Genomic DNA, 11,039 nt, shown 5'->3' with positions numbered 1-11,039 from the left:
ATCATGTAGGATGAATACATCTAAAGATCTAACGTACGGCATGAAGACTATAGTTATTAATATTGTATCGTACACTGAAATTTGCTAGGAGAGTAGATTTTAGGTGCTCTTATCACCAAAAAATGTAACTGTGGAAGGTGAAGGATCTGGTAATTTTTTGACTGTAGTAATTATTTTACTGTATGTGTATGTATCAAACATCATGTCATACGCCTTAGATATATATATACTGCAAAAAATAATTTAAAAAAATAACTATCTTAAACCAAAGACGGCACACACAAAAAAAGTGGCTAAGGTAGTAAATCCCTCTCTCCTCATATAGCAAGTACTCTTAAAAATTATCTTTTTCTACATTAAGGAGCGGCACAGAGCAGCAGAAATATGTACTGGGCTCATACAGACTGTGCGGGAATGATAGAAACCTTAAAAAAAGTTTAAAATATCAATTAACATTGGTTGTTCTTTTTTAACTTCACTTTTGCAACTTAGTATAAAATTGCCTCAGGATAAACGTTTGAGTACCAAGAACACAGCATTAGTTAAATTCCAAATTAATTCACATATATTTGCAGAAGTTTTAAACTGCAAACTACTTCTCATAGGAAAAAAGTAGTCTCTTTTTTCACTCTAAGAAATCCACTAAAACCATTAAGATATGCTTGCTACAAGAAAAAAGGGACCTCAGGACTGACGTAAGTGGTATAATTCAGAATATGTTAACACATATTTTGTTTCATCATCCTTAGCCTTAGCCAGGACTGGAAGACCCAGCCATTCTTTGACATTTGAAGGCTCTAACCATATAACAAGTAGACTCACACTTCAAAACAAGCTGCTACATAAAAGAGAACAGTTTCACTACTTGTTACACTTAGCAATTTTTATGTCTTCATCACCAGCAGGATTCTTGCCATTATTGTTTCAAATTGGTTTGAGATCACATACTCCAGTTACACAGTGAGCATTATTGTAACCTATAACAGTTGAATATGCACTCACACAGACTGCAAGGCTCTGTAATTTAGTATTTAGGGGATAAACATTAGGGTGCTATGAAGTAGTTAATAAAATAAAAATAAACATTTGATAAAATATTATATTGATGAATAAATATTTTTCACAGTTTCACAGTTTATGAAAATCTCAATCTTTTCCAACAATGTGCATGAACTCGAAGGTGTAACTTTTAGTCTTAACATCTCAGACTCTTTAGGAGTTAAGTACAAGTCAAAACCATGCTGCTTTACCTTGTTACATCTTTCAGAGGCTGGTTTGAAGGGGCCATACTTTGTTTAATTGAATTATCTATTATCAAATAACTAGTTGTGCAGGATTTGGTGGGGCCAAATACTTCCTTCAAGTTTATGACACCATCATTTCACAATTCATGAAAATCAATTTACAAATTCTTAAAAATAGGAAAAACAAGATAATTGAATAAATAATTAAGTGAGAAAAAAAGAAAAGAAAAGAAAGAGGGGAATCTGAGGGAGTCAAGTCAGGCCTTGACCTGCTATTGGTTAGGGACATTATTATTCTTCAATAAGCCCAACTGTGATGATGGTTGCTTATATGGTGGCTGCTTTTCATATAGAGACTTCACTTGTATCATATCTTATCTTTTAGACTCATGGTTACAAAAAATGGGACATAATTAGCTTGTTTGAAGAAAACACCTCCATTTGTTTAATTGTCTAAACTTTACTCTTAGGATATTAATTTTCAAGCCATGTGTAATGCCAAAAATAGCTAATTGTGAAAGTGGTGATTTTTTAATTCAGCTCATAACTTTGTTATTTTAGGAGATATTTGAATATTTTCAAGATGACAGGAATATGTCATCCATCTGAAAAGACTATCATTTTATAAATAGAAACATATATTTTGTTTAATTCTAAGGATAGGTTATAATTGATAAAAACAAATGTCACTTGACATATTTTATTTCATTGCATTGCATTATTGTCTTTCTTAAAAACTATAAAATAAAATAAAGAGGATAAATAAGTCATATAGTGGTTTGAGAGATTATGATTCTAAATTTTTTCAAAGAAAGTAAAATATTTTAAGATTTTTGCAAAAGGTTGTAATAATCTTGTTTAACATTGACATATTAAATGTTGACCATGTACCAAGCACTGCTACAGAGATAAAATGGTAAAACTGTGTGGTCTCTGCTTCAAGGAGTTTTTAGTTTATCAAAGAAGAATAAAATAAACTTAAAATGGAATAAGTTAAATAATAACATACAGTAATATGTAGTGAGGCACAGAAGAAAGAACCATCAGAAATTTTCTGGTAAGTTTAGAAAAGGCTTCACAAAGGAAATGAAGGCACTTGTGCTCAGAGAGGCAGTATGCTTTATGGTTACAAACCTAGATTCTGGTTCTTGACTATCTAGATTGAACTCCAGGCTTTGCTACTTACTGGTTTTATGATGAGTCAAGTTACGTATCTTTCTACCACTCAGTAGTCTAAGTTAAAGAAACTCCGATGATACTAGCGCTTTCCTCATGGGTTTTGTAGCATTAAATACATGTAAAATATTTGGGACAATCTCTCATACNATGACACCATCATTTCACAATTCATGAAAATCAATTTACAAATTCTTAAAAATAGGAAAAATAAGATAATTAAATAAATAATTAAGTGAAAAAAAAAAAAAGAAAAGAAAGAGGGGAATCTGAGGGAGTCAAGTCAGGCCTTGACCTGCTATTGGTTAGGGACATTATTATTCTTTCAATAAGCCCAACTGAGATGATGGTTGCTTATATGGTGGCTGCTTTTCATATAGAGACTTTACTTGTATCATATCTTATCTTTTAGACTCTTGGTTACAAAAATGGGATATAATTAGCTTGTTTGAAGAAAACACCTCCATTTGTTTAATTGTCTATACTTTACTCTTAGGATATTAATTTTCAAGCCACGTGTAATGCCAAAAATAGCTAATTGTGAAAGTGGTGATTTTTTAATTCAGCTCATAACTTTGTTATTTTAGGAGATATTTGAATATTTTCAAGATGACAGGAATATGTCATCCATCTGAAAAGACTATCATTTTATAAATAGAAACATATATTTTGTTTAATTCCAAGGATAGGTTATAATTGATAAAAACAAATGTCACTTGACATATTTTATTTCATTGCATTGCATTATTGTCTTTCTTAAAAACTATAAAATAAAATAAAGAGGATAAATAAGTCATATAGTGGTTTGAGAGATTATGATTCTAAATTTTTTCAAAGAAAGTAAAATATTTTAAGATTTTTGCAAAAGGTTGTAATAATCTTGTTTAACATTGACATATTAAATGTTGACCATGTACCAAGCACTGCTACAGAGATAAAATGGTAAAACTGTGTGGTCTCTGCTTCAAGGAGTTTTTAGTTTATCAAAGAAGAATAAAATAAACTTAAAATGGAATAAGTTAAATAATAACATACTGTAATATGTAGTGAGGCACAGAAGAAAGAACCATCAGAAATTTTCTGGTAAGTTTAGAAAAGGCTTCACAAAGGAAATGAAGGCACTTGTGCTCAGAGAGGCAGTATGCTTTATGGTTACAAACCTAGATTCTGGTTCTTGACTATCTAGATTGAACTCCAGGCTTTGCTACTTACTGGTTTTATGATGGGTCAAGTTACGTATCTTTCTACCACTCAGTAGTCTAAGTTAAAGAAACTCCGATGATACTAGCACTTTCCTCATGGGTTTTGTAGCATTAAATACATGTAAAATATTTGGGACAATCTCTCATACATAGTGTTATTTAAGTGTATGATATTATTGTTTGAAGGATGAGGAACAGTGTTATGTGTCAATAAACTTGGGAACAACATTCCTAGTAGAGGAAACAATAAGCAAAAGACAACAATAAGCAAAGACAAGGAGTTAGGGGCTGATCGTAAAGGATCTTTAATCCACACAGAAGTTTGAGGTTTTTATGCTATAGGTGTCCAGGAATCATTGAACAATTTTTATCAGAAAATATGCATGTTAAGAAGCTCATTTTGGGACCATTGTGAAGCAAAAATTAGTGGCTGTTTAGACTTCAGGCAGAGGGACCAACTAGGAAACTAATTTGATAGCAAAGGGATCTGAATTAAGGGAGTCCAGAAGAGCAATAAGAAAGATAAAAGGAAAATGTAGTAGATAGAATAAACTAAACATGACAACTCTTCAGAATTGTGGATAAAGAAATGGGATGGATGTAGGATATATATTTTTTCTGCCTAATTTCATTTAAAGGTATAAATAGAAAACTGTGAGGATTAGAAAAAATGGAATGAAATATTACTATTAAAATGATAATGATAAAAGACATGACAATGGCTTCACAATACTTCAAATGAAAATACTTAAAAGAAGGTACATTAGTCAGCTGAGCCTGCCATAACAATATACCACATATTTAGTGGCTTAAATAACAGAAATTTATTTTCTCACAGTTTTGGAGGCTGGAAAGTCCAAGATCAAGTTTCCAATTGATTTGGCTTTTGATGAGTGCTCTCTTCTTGGCTTACAGACAGCCATCTTCTCACTGTGCCCTCAAATGATGGAGAGAGTGCTCTGGTGATGCTTTCTCTTCTTTCAAGGGACCAGCTCTATCAAATATTATGACCTCGTTTAATCTTTATCATCTCCTCATAGGTTCTTTCTCCAAACACAGTAACATTGGGGGTTAGAGCTTCACATATGAATTTTGAGGGGGCACAATTCAGTCCATTGCAGAAGGTTTTACTGAATTACCCATTTAACATTAAGGCTTTTTTCTTTTTAGTGATTAGTATTTAGAAAAAAAAATGTATTGGATGGAAACTTTATCCTGCTACCAAGTCTGGGTTATATAATTCAATAGTTTGTACACGTAGTTTACACCTTTATATGAATTGCAACACATTGTACAATTAGGACTTTGCAAAGAATGAAAGGTTAAAATGTTTATTTATAAATCCAAAAATTTGAATGCTATTTGCAAAGAAAAGATTTATCAGTAAACACCATAATTCACAATTTCAGGAGGTTTTGAGTTGGAAAAAACACTTGAATGTGTTAAAGTCCCTCCCTGCCATTCTACAACAAGAGAGAGAGAAGCACAGAGAGGCTAGGTCATGGTTTAATCATGGGATTAATTGGTGGCAGCATTGGAACTAGCCTTAGAACGAGAATTCATTTCCTTCTAGTCTAGCATTTTGGTCAGCACATCACAGGTCATGAAGCTGTAGCTGTACTATGGGTATTTTGCTATGAAGTTGATATTTCCTGCTAATCAAGAATTTCAAGTACTAGCTAAAATATTTGTTCAAAATACTTTTAAAACCTCAATTCACTGTTTGAGTGTTTTATAGTCCAAATATTGCCATTATAATGTTGATTTAATTTTTTCTAATAACACCTCATCAGGGGATTCTACATTTCTCTTAAAAAGGGAGATGTTACACTTTCTACATTGAAAATGGTGACATTAATATGGATCATATTTATAGGCTTTGGGAGTAGCAAAATATACTGTTTCATGTTGTTTTCATCCTTTATAGTAATAAAATCAAGCTATGCAATGTGTATTTCATACAGTTGCTGGCACAGTCCATTGGGAATTAACTTTTTCCAATAAATAATTTACAGTGAAAACTGAGGCAGTCTTCTATCATTTGGTGCCTTCTTTCTTGAGCAAAACTGGAGTTAGAATTACTGTCAAATCATTTTGTGGTATTTTTTGGGGTACAGAGTAAAGAGAAATGTGAAATATGTTTGGAACTCAAAACATTTTAACTTGGCAGTATTAAATTTTTCAATTTTACTGTAAGACATAAGTAAAAAAAAAAGGTGAAATTCTTGATTTAAAACAAATATTATACAAACATGTGGAAATGAAGGCAAGGTATATGCAACTCGAAGATTTTTTTTTAATTTCCTTAAACTAACCAGATAACAGAACAAATGTCAGCGGCCCCCAATCAGATGTTTGCTGGAGCCAGCTTGCACTGGGTTGGAGAGCTGATTGTTTATCATCTCCACCCAACTCCTCTCTTCCTGATAACACTTTCATTAATGGCAAGTTCATAGTTTGAAATTAGGCATAGCTGAAATTTATATCATGGGCACCTGTAGTTGCTGGTTGTATTATTATTATTAATTATTTTTTCTGGCATAGTGCTGAACATACTCTGTCTCAACTTGACAATGGGCTTAGAATTCTGTCACTTAACATGGATGTTAAATACCTTAAACAGGAAACTATCTATTCATAATGCTGCAATAGAAAGCAAAACCATGGAGACTTTTCATTGGTACTTAGTAGACAATACCAGGATGCTTATCTTACTCGACTTTCATAGCTATCTAATTAATTGGAATAAGAGATGGATGAAGAAGGTGAAGAGAGTTTGAATTTCTTCTTTTTTTTATGTAAAGAGGAGCATTATAGGAAGGTTCACTTTGTCTCATTTATACATATTAAGTATAATACCCAATATTTTTAGAGAGCTTTGTCCTCTATAAGAGTTAACATATTTTTTTTCCTATTTAATACTAAGAACAGTCTCATGAACCATTGGAATAAGAGATGGATGAAGAAGGTGAAGAGAGTTTGAATTTCTTCTTTTTTTTTATGTAAAGAGGAGCATTATAGGAAGGTTCACTTTGTCTCATTTATACATATTAAGTATAATACCCAATATTTTCAGAGAGCTCTGTCCTCTATAAGAGTTAACATATTTTTTTTCCTATTTAATACTAAGAACAGTCTCATGAACCATATATGACTATTCTCATTTTATATGTGAATATAAAGAAAGGCTCATAAAATCAAATACATGGCATCAAATTCAGGATTTCCATCTCTATGTTCAATGCTCTCTTTACCATACCGCATCATTGTTTATGTACACGATCTTATTTAAACTACCTGGTTTGGGATGTACAATAAAATTAGTCAGAATTCTTGCTAGTAGCTGGCAGCACAGTATCCTTTCTGTTCAACAACATCATGCTGAAGTTAAAAAAAAAAAAAAGCATGAAACAAGTAGGCCTTCCCCAAAAGCTCTCATGAGACTGAAGTTTGCTCTTTCTAAAATTCCATATAAAATATTGGCATTGTCAAGGTGGGCATAGCATGGTTGAAATTTGGGTGGTGGAGGGGATGGGCATGCAGGCATTACTTTTGCATATTAGAAATGGGACTCACAGTTTATTTTTTATCCTTGGATTGATTAAACATTTCAGAATTTTATTTTTTAATTTGGTTTGAGACAAAATTCAAAACTCAAATGACAGTTTGTGCTCTGCCATAAAGCATGATATGAAGGATATATGTTTCATATATCTCCTTATATCCAACTCTTGTATGTTATTTTACAGACTATGTCACCAAAGATTTGCATTCCTCAAATTCCTCAATCATTAACCAAAACCAAAACTCAAACAAAAGTCAATATTTCTAATTGAACTGTCTCTGCATTTAGTCAAAACCAAAGAAGAAAATATTTACATCTAGGAAAAAAAGGAAATCCATTTAAGTTATCAGAATTTATAAAAAATACAGAAATTTCTCACAACAAAAATGTCTATGAATCTATAGTCCCTGTAACAGAGAAAATTCCTGCTACTGTACAATTATGCAAAATGATTTAAACCAGTTATTAAAGTTCTGGAAATTCTGAGAACATGAGAGAGAGTCTTTGGGAAAATAAACACCTCCAGCTTCCAGAAAATTTTTTAGCATACCAGACATTAAAAGACATTAAGATAGTAAAAATGTAAAATATTCCCATAATCTGTTTTGATGATTTACAGCATAACTAAAAACTATGTGCCATTAATGAATTTGGAGATCACCTGGTCCTACCTCCTCGTTTTACAAGTGTTAATACTGAAGCTGTGAATGACTGATAGTTGCAAAGATTAGTTAATGAAGTGGGACTCCTTTTCTCTTTAATCTAGTGCCACTTGTTCATTACCAAATGTGACAGAACTGTCATACTTATGAGGTATCAGATATAATAAATAGAGAAATTAATTACTCAGTTGTGATTCAAGTCAGATGGCTTCTCTGGCCAAGAAGAAACTGCTTAAGTGAGTATTTCTTTTTGTAACTATAATGAAATTCTAGAGACTATAGCATGCCAGTCAGAAAATCTGAATTCAGTCTTGGCCTTTCCATTCACATGTTAGGCTCTGAGTCTGTTTTCTCCTGAGCAAAAATGTCGATTAAAATTACTAGCTTTGAGAATTGTGAAAATCCAATAAGAAGGTGGATATTATTGTGTTGGAAAATCTTTAAGTGCTATCTAGACAAAGAAATACTGCTAATATGACTATTTAGATATATTAGATGTTGGAGCAGCATTAACACCTACAAAAATGCTTGCTAGAGATGGGATCCAGAAGCTCTTCACCCGGAATGGAAAGTATGTGCTTACTCTCCTTTTAGATTTTTAGACAAGTAATGAATTATTATTGAGAAATCAAGTATCAGTCCAAATGAACTAACAGGCAGGAAAATAACTATTAATCCTTTCAGGAGCTTTCATCCCTAGTATATAGATATCTAAATATCACATTTGTCCAAATACTGCATTTAGTCACCATTATTAAGATAAATGCTGCTGGCCCTGTTGATGTTTTAATCAACTTTTTGAAAGGAAATTGGAAGGAAAGATGGATGACTGAAGTCCCTAGCATGAGCTTCCAAGGTAATTGTTACCAGTCAAAAATGTCATTTTGAGGGCTTTTAGCCTCAACATAGTGCATTAGGCAAAATTCTAGATCAAATTATTAATTTGTACATTGTTCAACTTATGAAATAGTGAAGACAAGCTTTGGAAAATAACTTTGTACTATGAATGGCATATTTGTTAATATTTAGACATGTTTAGTCTTTCATCTTTAAAAGGTAATGTCCTTGAAAATCACCTCCTGTAAATATGTGCTGTGCAGCTTGGGTTTTAGACTAAAGTAATTTACACAATGATATATCTTACTTATTATGCCTTGTGTGCTACTTACTGAAAATCTATACAATTATTAAAGTGATGAAATACTTTAGCCATACTGTAGTTACCTTAGCAACTTGTTGCAATGTAGGTTGTAAATAACTGCCTCTTTTATATTCTGCACCAATTTTTTTGAAAAATGATCATGCCATATAGGCTACATTAAAATGACTTGAAGAACTCATGTTTTTGAATTTTAGCTACATAACAGCAGTATTAATTTAGCTGTAATCTAGTGTCATTGTGGTAATTTTATAGTTATATGTAAAACCAATCTATCACTAACTCAGTTAATTTTTCAAAAATGAACTATGCTTAAAAGCATTTATTTGTTGAAAAAAATATTTAGTATTGTTCTCTGCAAGGCACTGTCCTAAGAGAAATAAAATAGTGATGAGACAATGTCCCCATCCGTTTTAGCTTAGATTCCATTGTGAAAGATAGATCAAAATATGTCAAATGCATAGTTTAAAAACATAGCAAAATAAAATCATATAGAATGACCTGGGTTTGGGAGTGAGAGATTTAGATAGGTTTGCATGGGGACAAGTTTATTACTTAGAGAGTGGAACAGAAGTCCTCTCCAGAGAGATGACATTTAAACACAGATCTGAGTGAAGACATGAGAACCTACTGGGGAGAATTACTCCGGGCAGAGGAATAAGGAACTAACAAGGTCCAGGTACAGAAGGAAGGCTGGTGTAGCTAAAGGTTGGTATAAGTTGAATAGATATGGTATCATCAGGGTTAGAATTTCTTGAAATTTTCTCTGGTTGTTGTGTGCAGAAAGTGGGGTAGGGAGCAGGGAGGGAAGAAGAGGCAGAAGTGGAAACTTGAGAGAAGTTAGGAAGACAATGCTGGAATCTAAAGAGAAATGATGGTAGCATAGTCCACTGTCATCATAAAAGGAATAATAATTAGCCTTTTTCAAAGCATATTTTGAATGAAGAATTCATAGGTCTTGATGCTTCTTAAATCCAGGAGCATAGGGTCTCTGGAGGCCTCCTTTAGAGATGACAGTGATCAGTGCTTCCTGGAGCAAATTTCATTAATTTTGTAAGTGTTGACATTGACTTCAAAGGTCATCTCACCCAATTTTTCAGATACATATGAACTCTTCCTGCACGAGACCACCTGCAGGTGGTCATTCAGTCTTTTTGAATACAATCGCAAGAATATCTTCTACTTTTCTTATATTGAACCTAAAATTGGCTACCTGATTCTCCCTTTCGAAGAGGACATAAAACAATTTCACTACTTCTTCTATAACTATCATTTCATTTTACAGTGACTTTACTCCTCTTAAAAGTCACTAGGCACCAGGCAAAAGTTTTAGATACACTACAATAAAGAAATTTTTTTCATTTTGATTAAGGCTGTGTTCCTAAAACTTATTCTATCATGGAACCCTTGCATTTTTTAACATATTTATTCATATTTCAGAAAATTAGTGGATGTTTCATATTCTTTGTAATACCAGATGTCTCTTCAACCTTTCTATATATGATATGATATTCAGATCCTAATGCAATGTTGGCTAGCTTATTCTGCACAGATTTATCTTGACACTATACATCGATAAATATGGCAGATAATTTAACAATACAATTCTGATGTGGTCCAAGTAGAAGAATATTTTCTGTGGCTATCACTTCATGTAGATCTGAATGCATGTTCCTTTTGAAGTAATGTAAGACTGTGTGAAATATGTTGTAACCATATCATATCACTGGTCAGAATAAACACAGATGCCTCCTCCAGTGAAAGACTTGCCAAGGCATTTCTTCCCTACGTAGCTGATGTTTTCAGCATATAGGCTGGACTTAGAATTCCTTTTGAATTTCAACAGAAGTGAAGAGATTAACAAATAATTTTCATTTTTAATTCTATCCTTGTTTTTTCTGGCAATACCTCCCAGCTTTGCATCATCTGCATCCTTCATATGTCTTGATCTTGGGCACTGATGGAATATGAATAAAAAAGAAGGCCAAAGACAGAAACTTAAGTCAATTTATTAGAGCCTTCTCCCCAGTT

The sequence above is a fragment of the Galeopterus variegatus genome, unplaced genomic scaffold (assembly GCF_000696425.1).
Source record: "Galeopterus variegatus unplaced genomic scaffold, G_variegatus-3.0.2 Scaffold3803, whole genome shotgun sequence".
Taxonomy (NCBI): Eukaryota; Metazoa; Chordata; class Mammalia; order Dermoptera; family Cynocephalidae; genus Galeopterus; species Galeopterus variegatus.
This window is presented reverse-complemented; position numbering follows the sequence as displayed.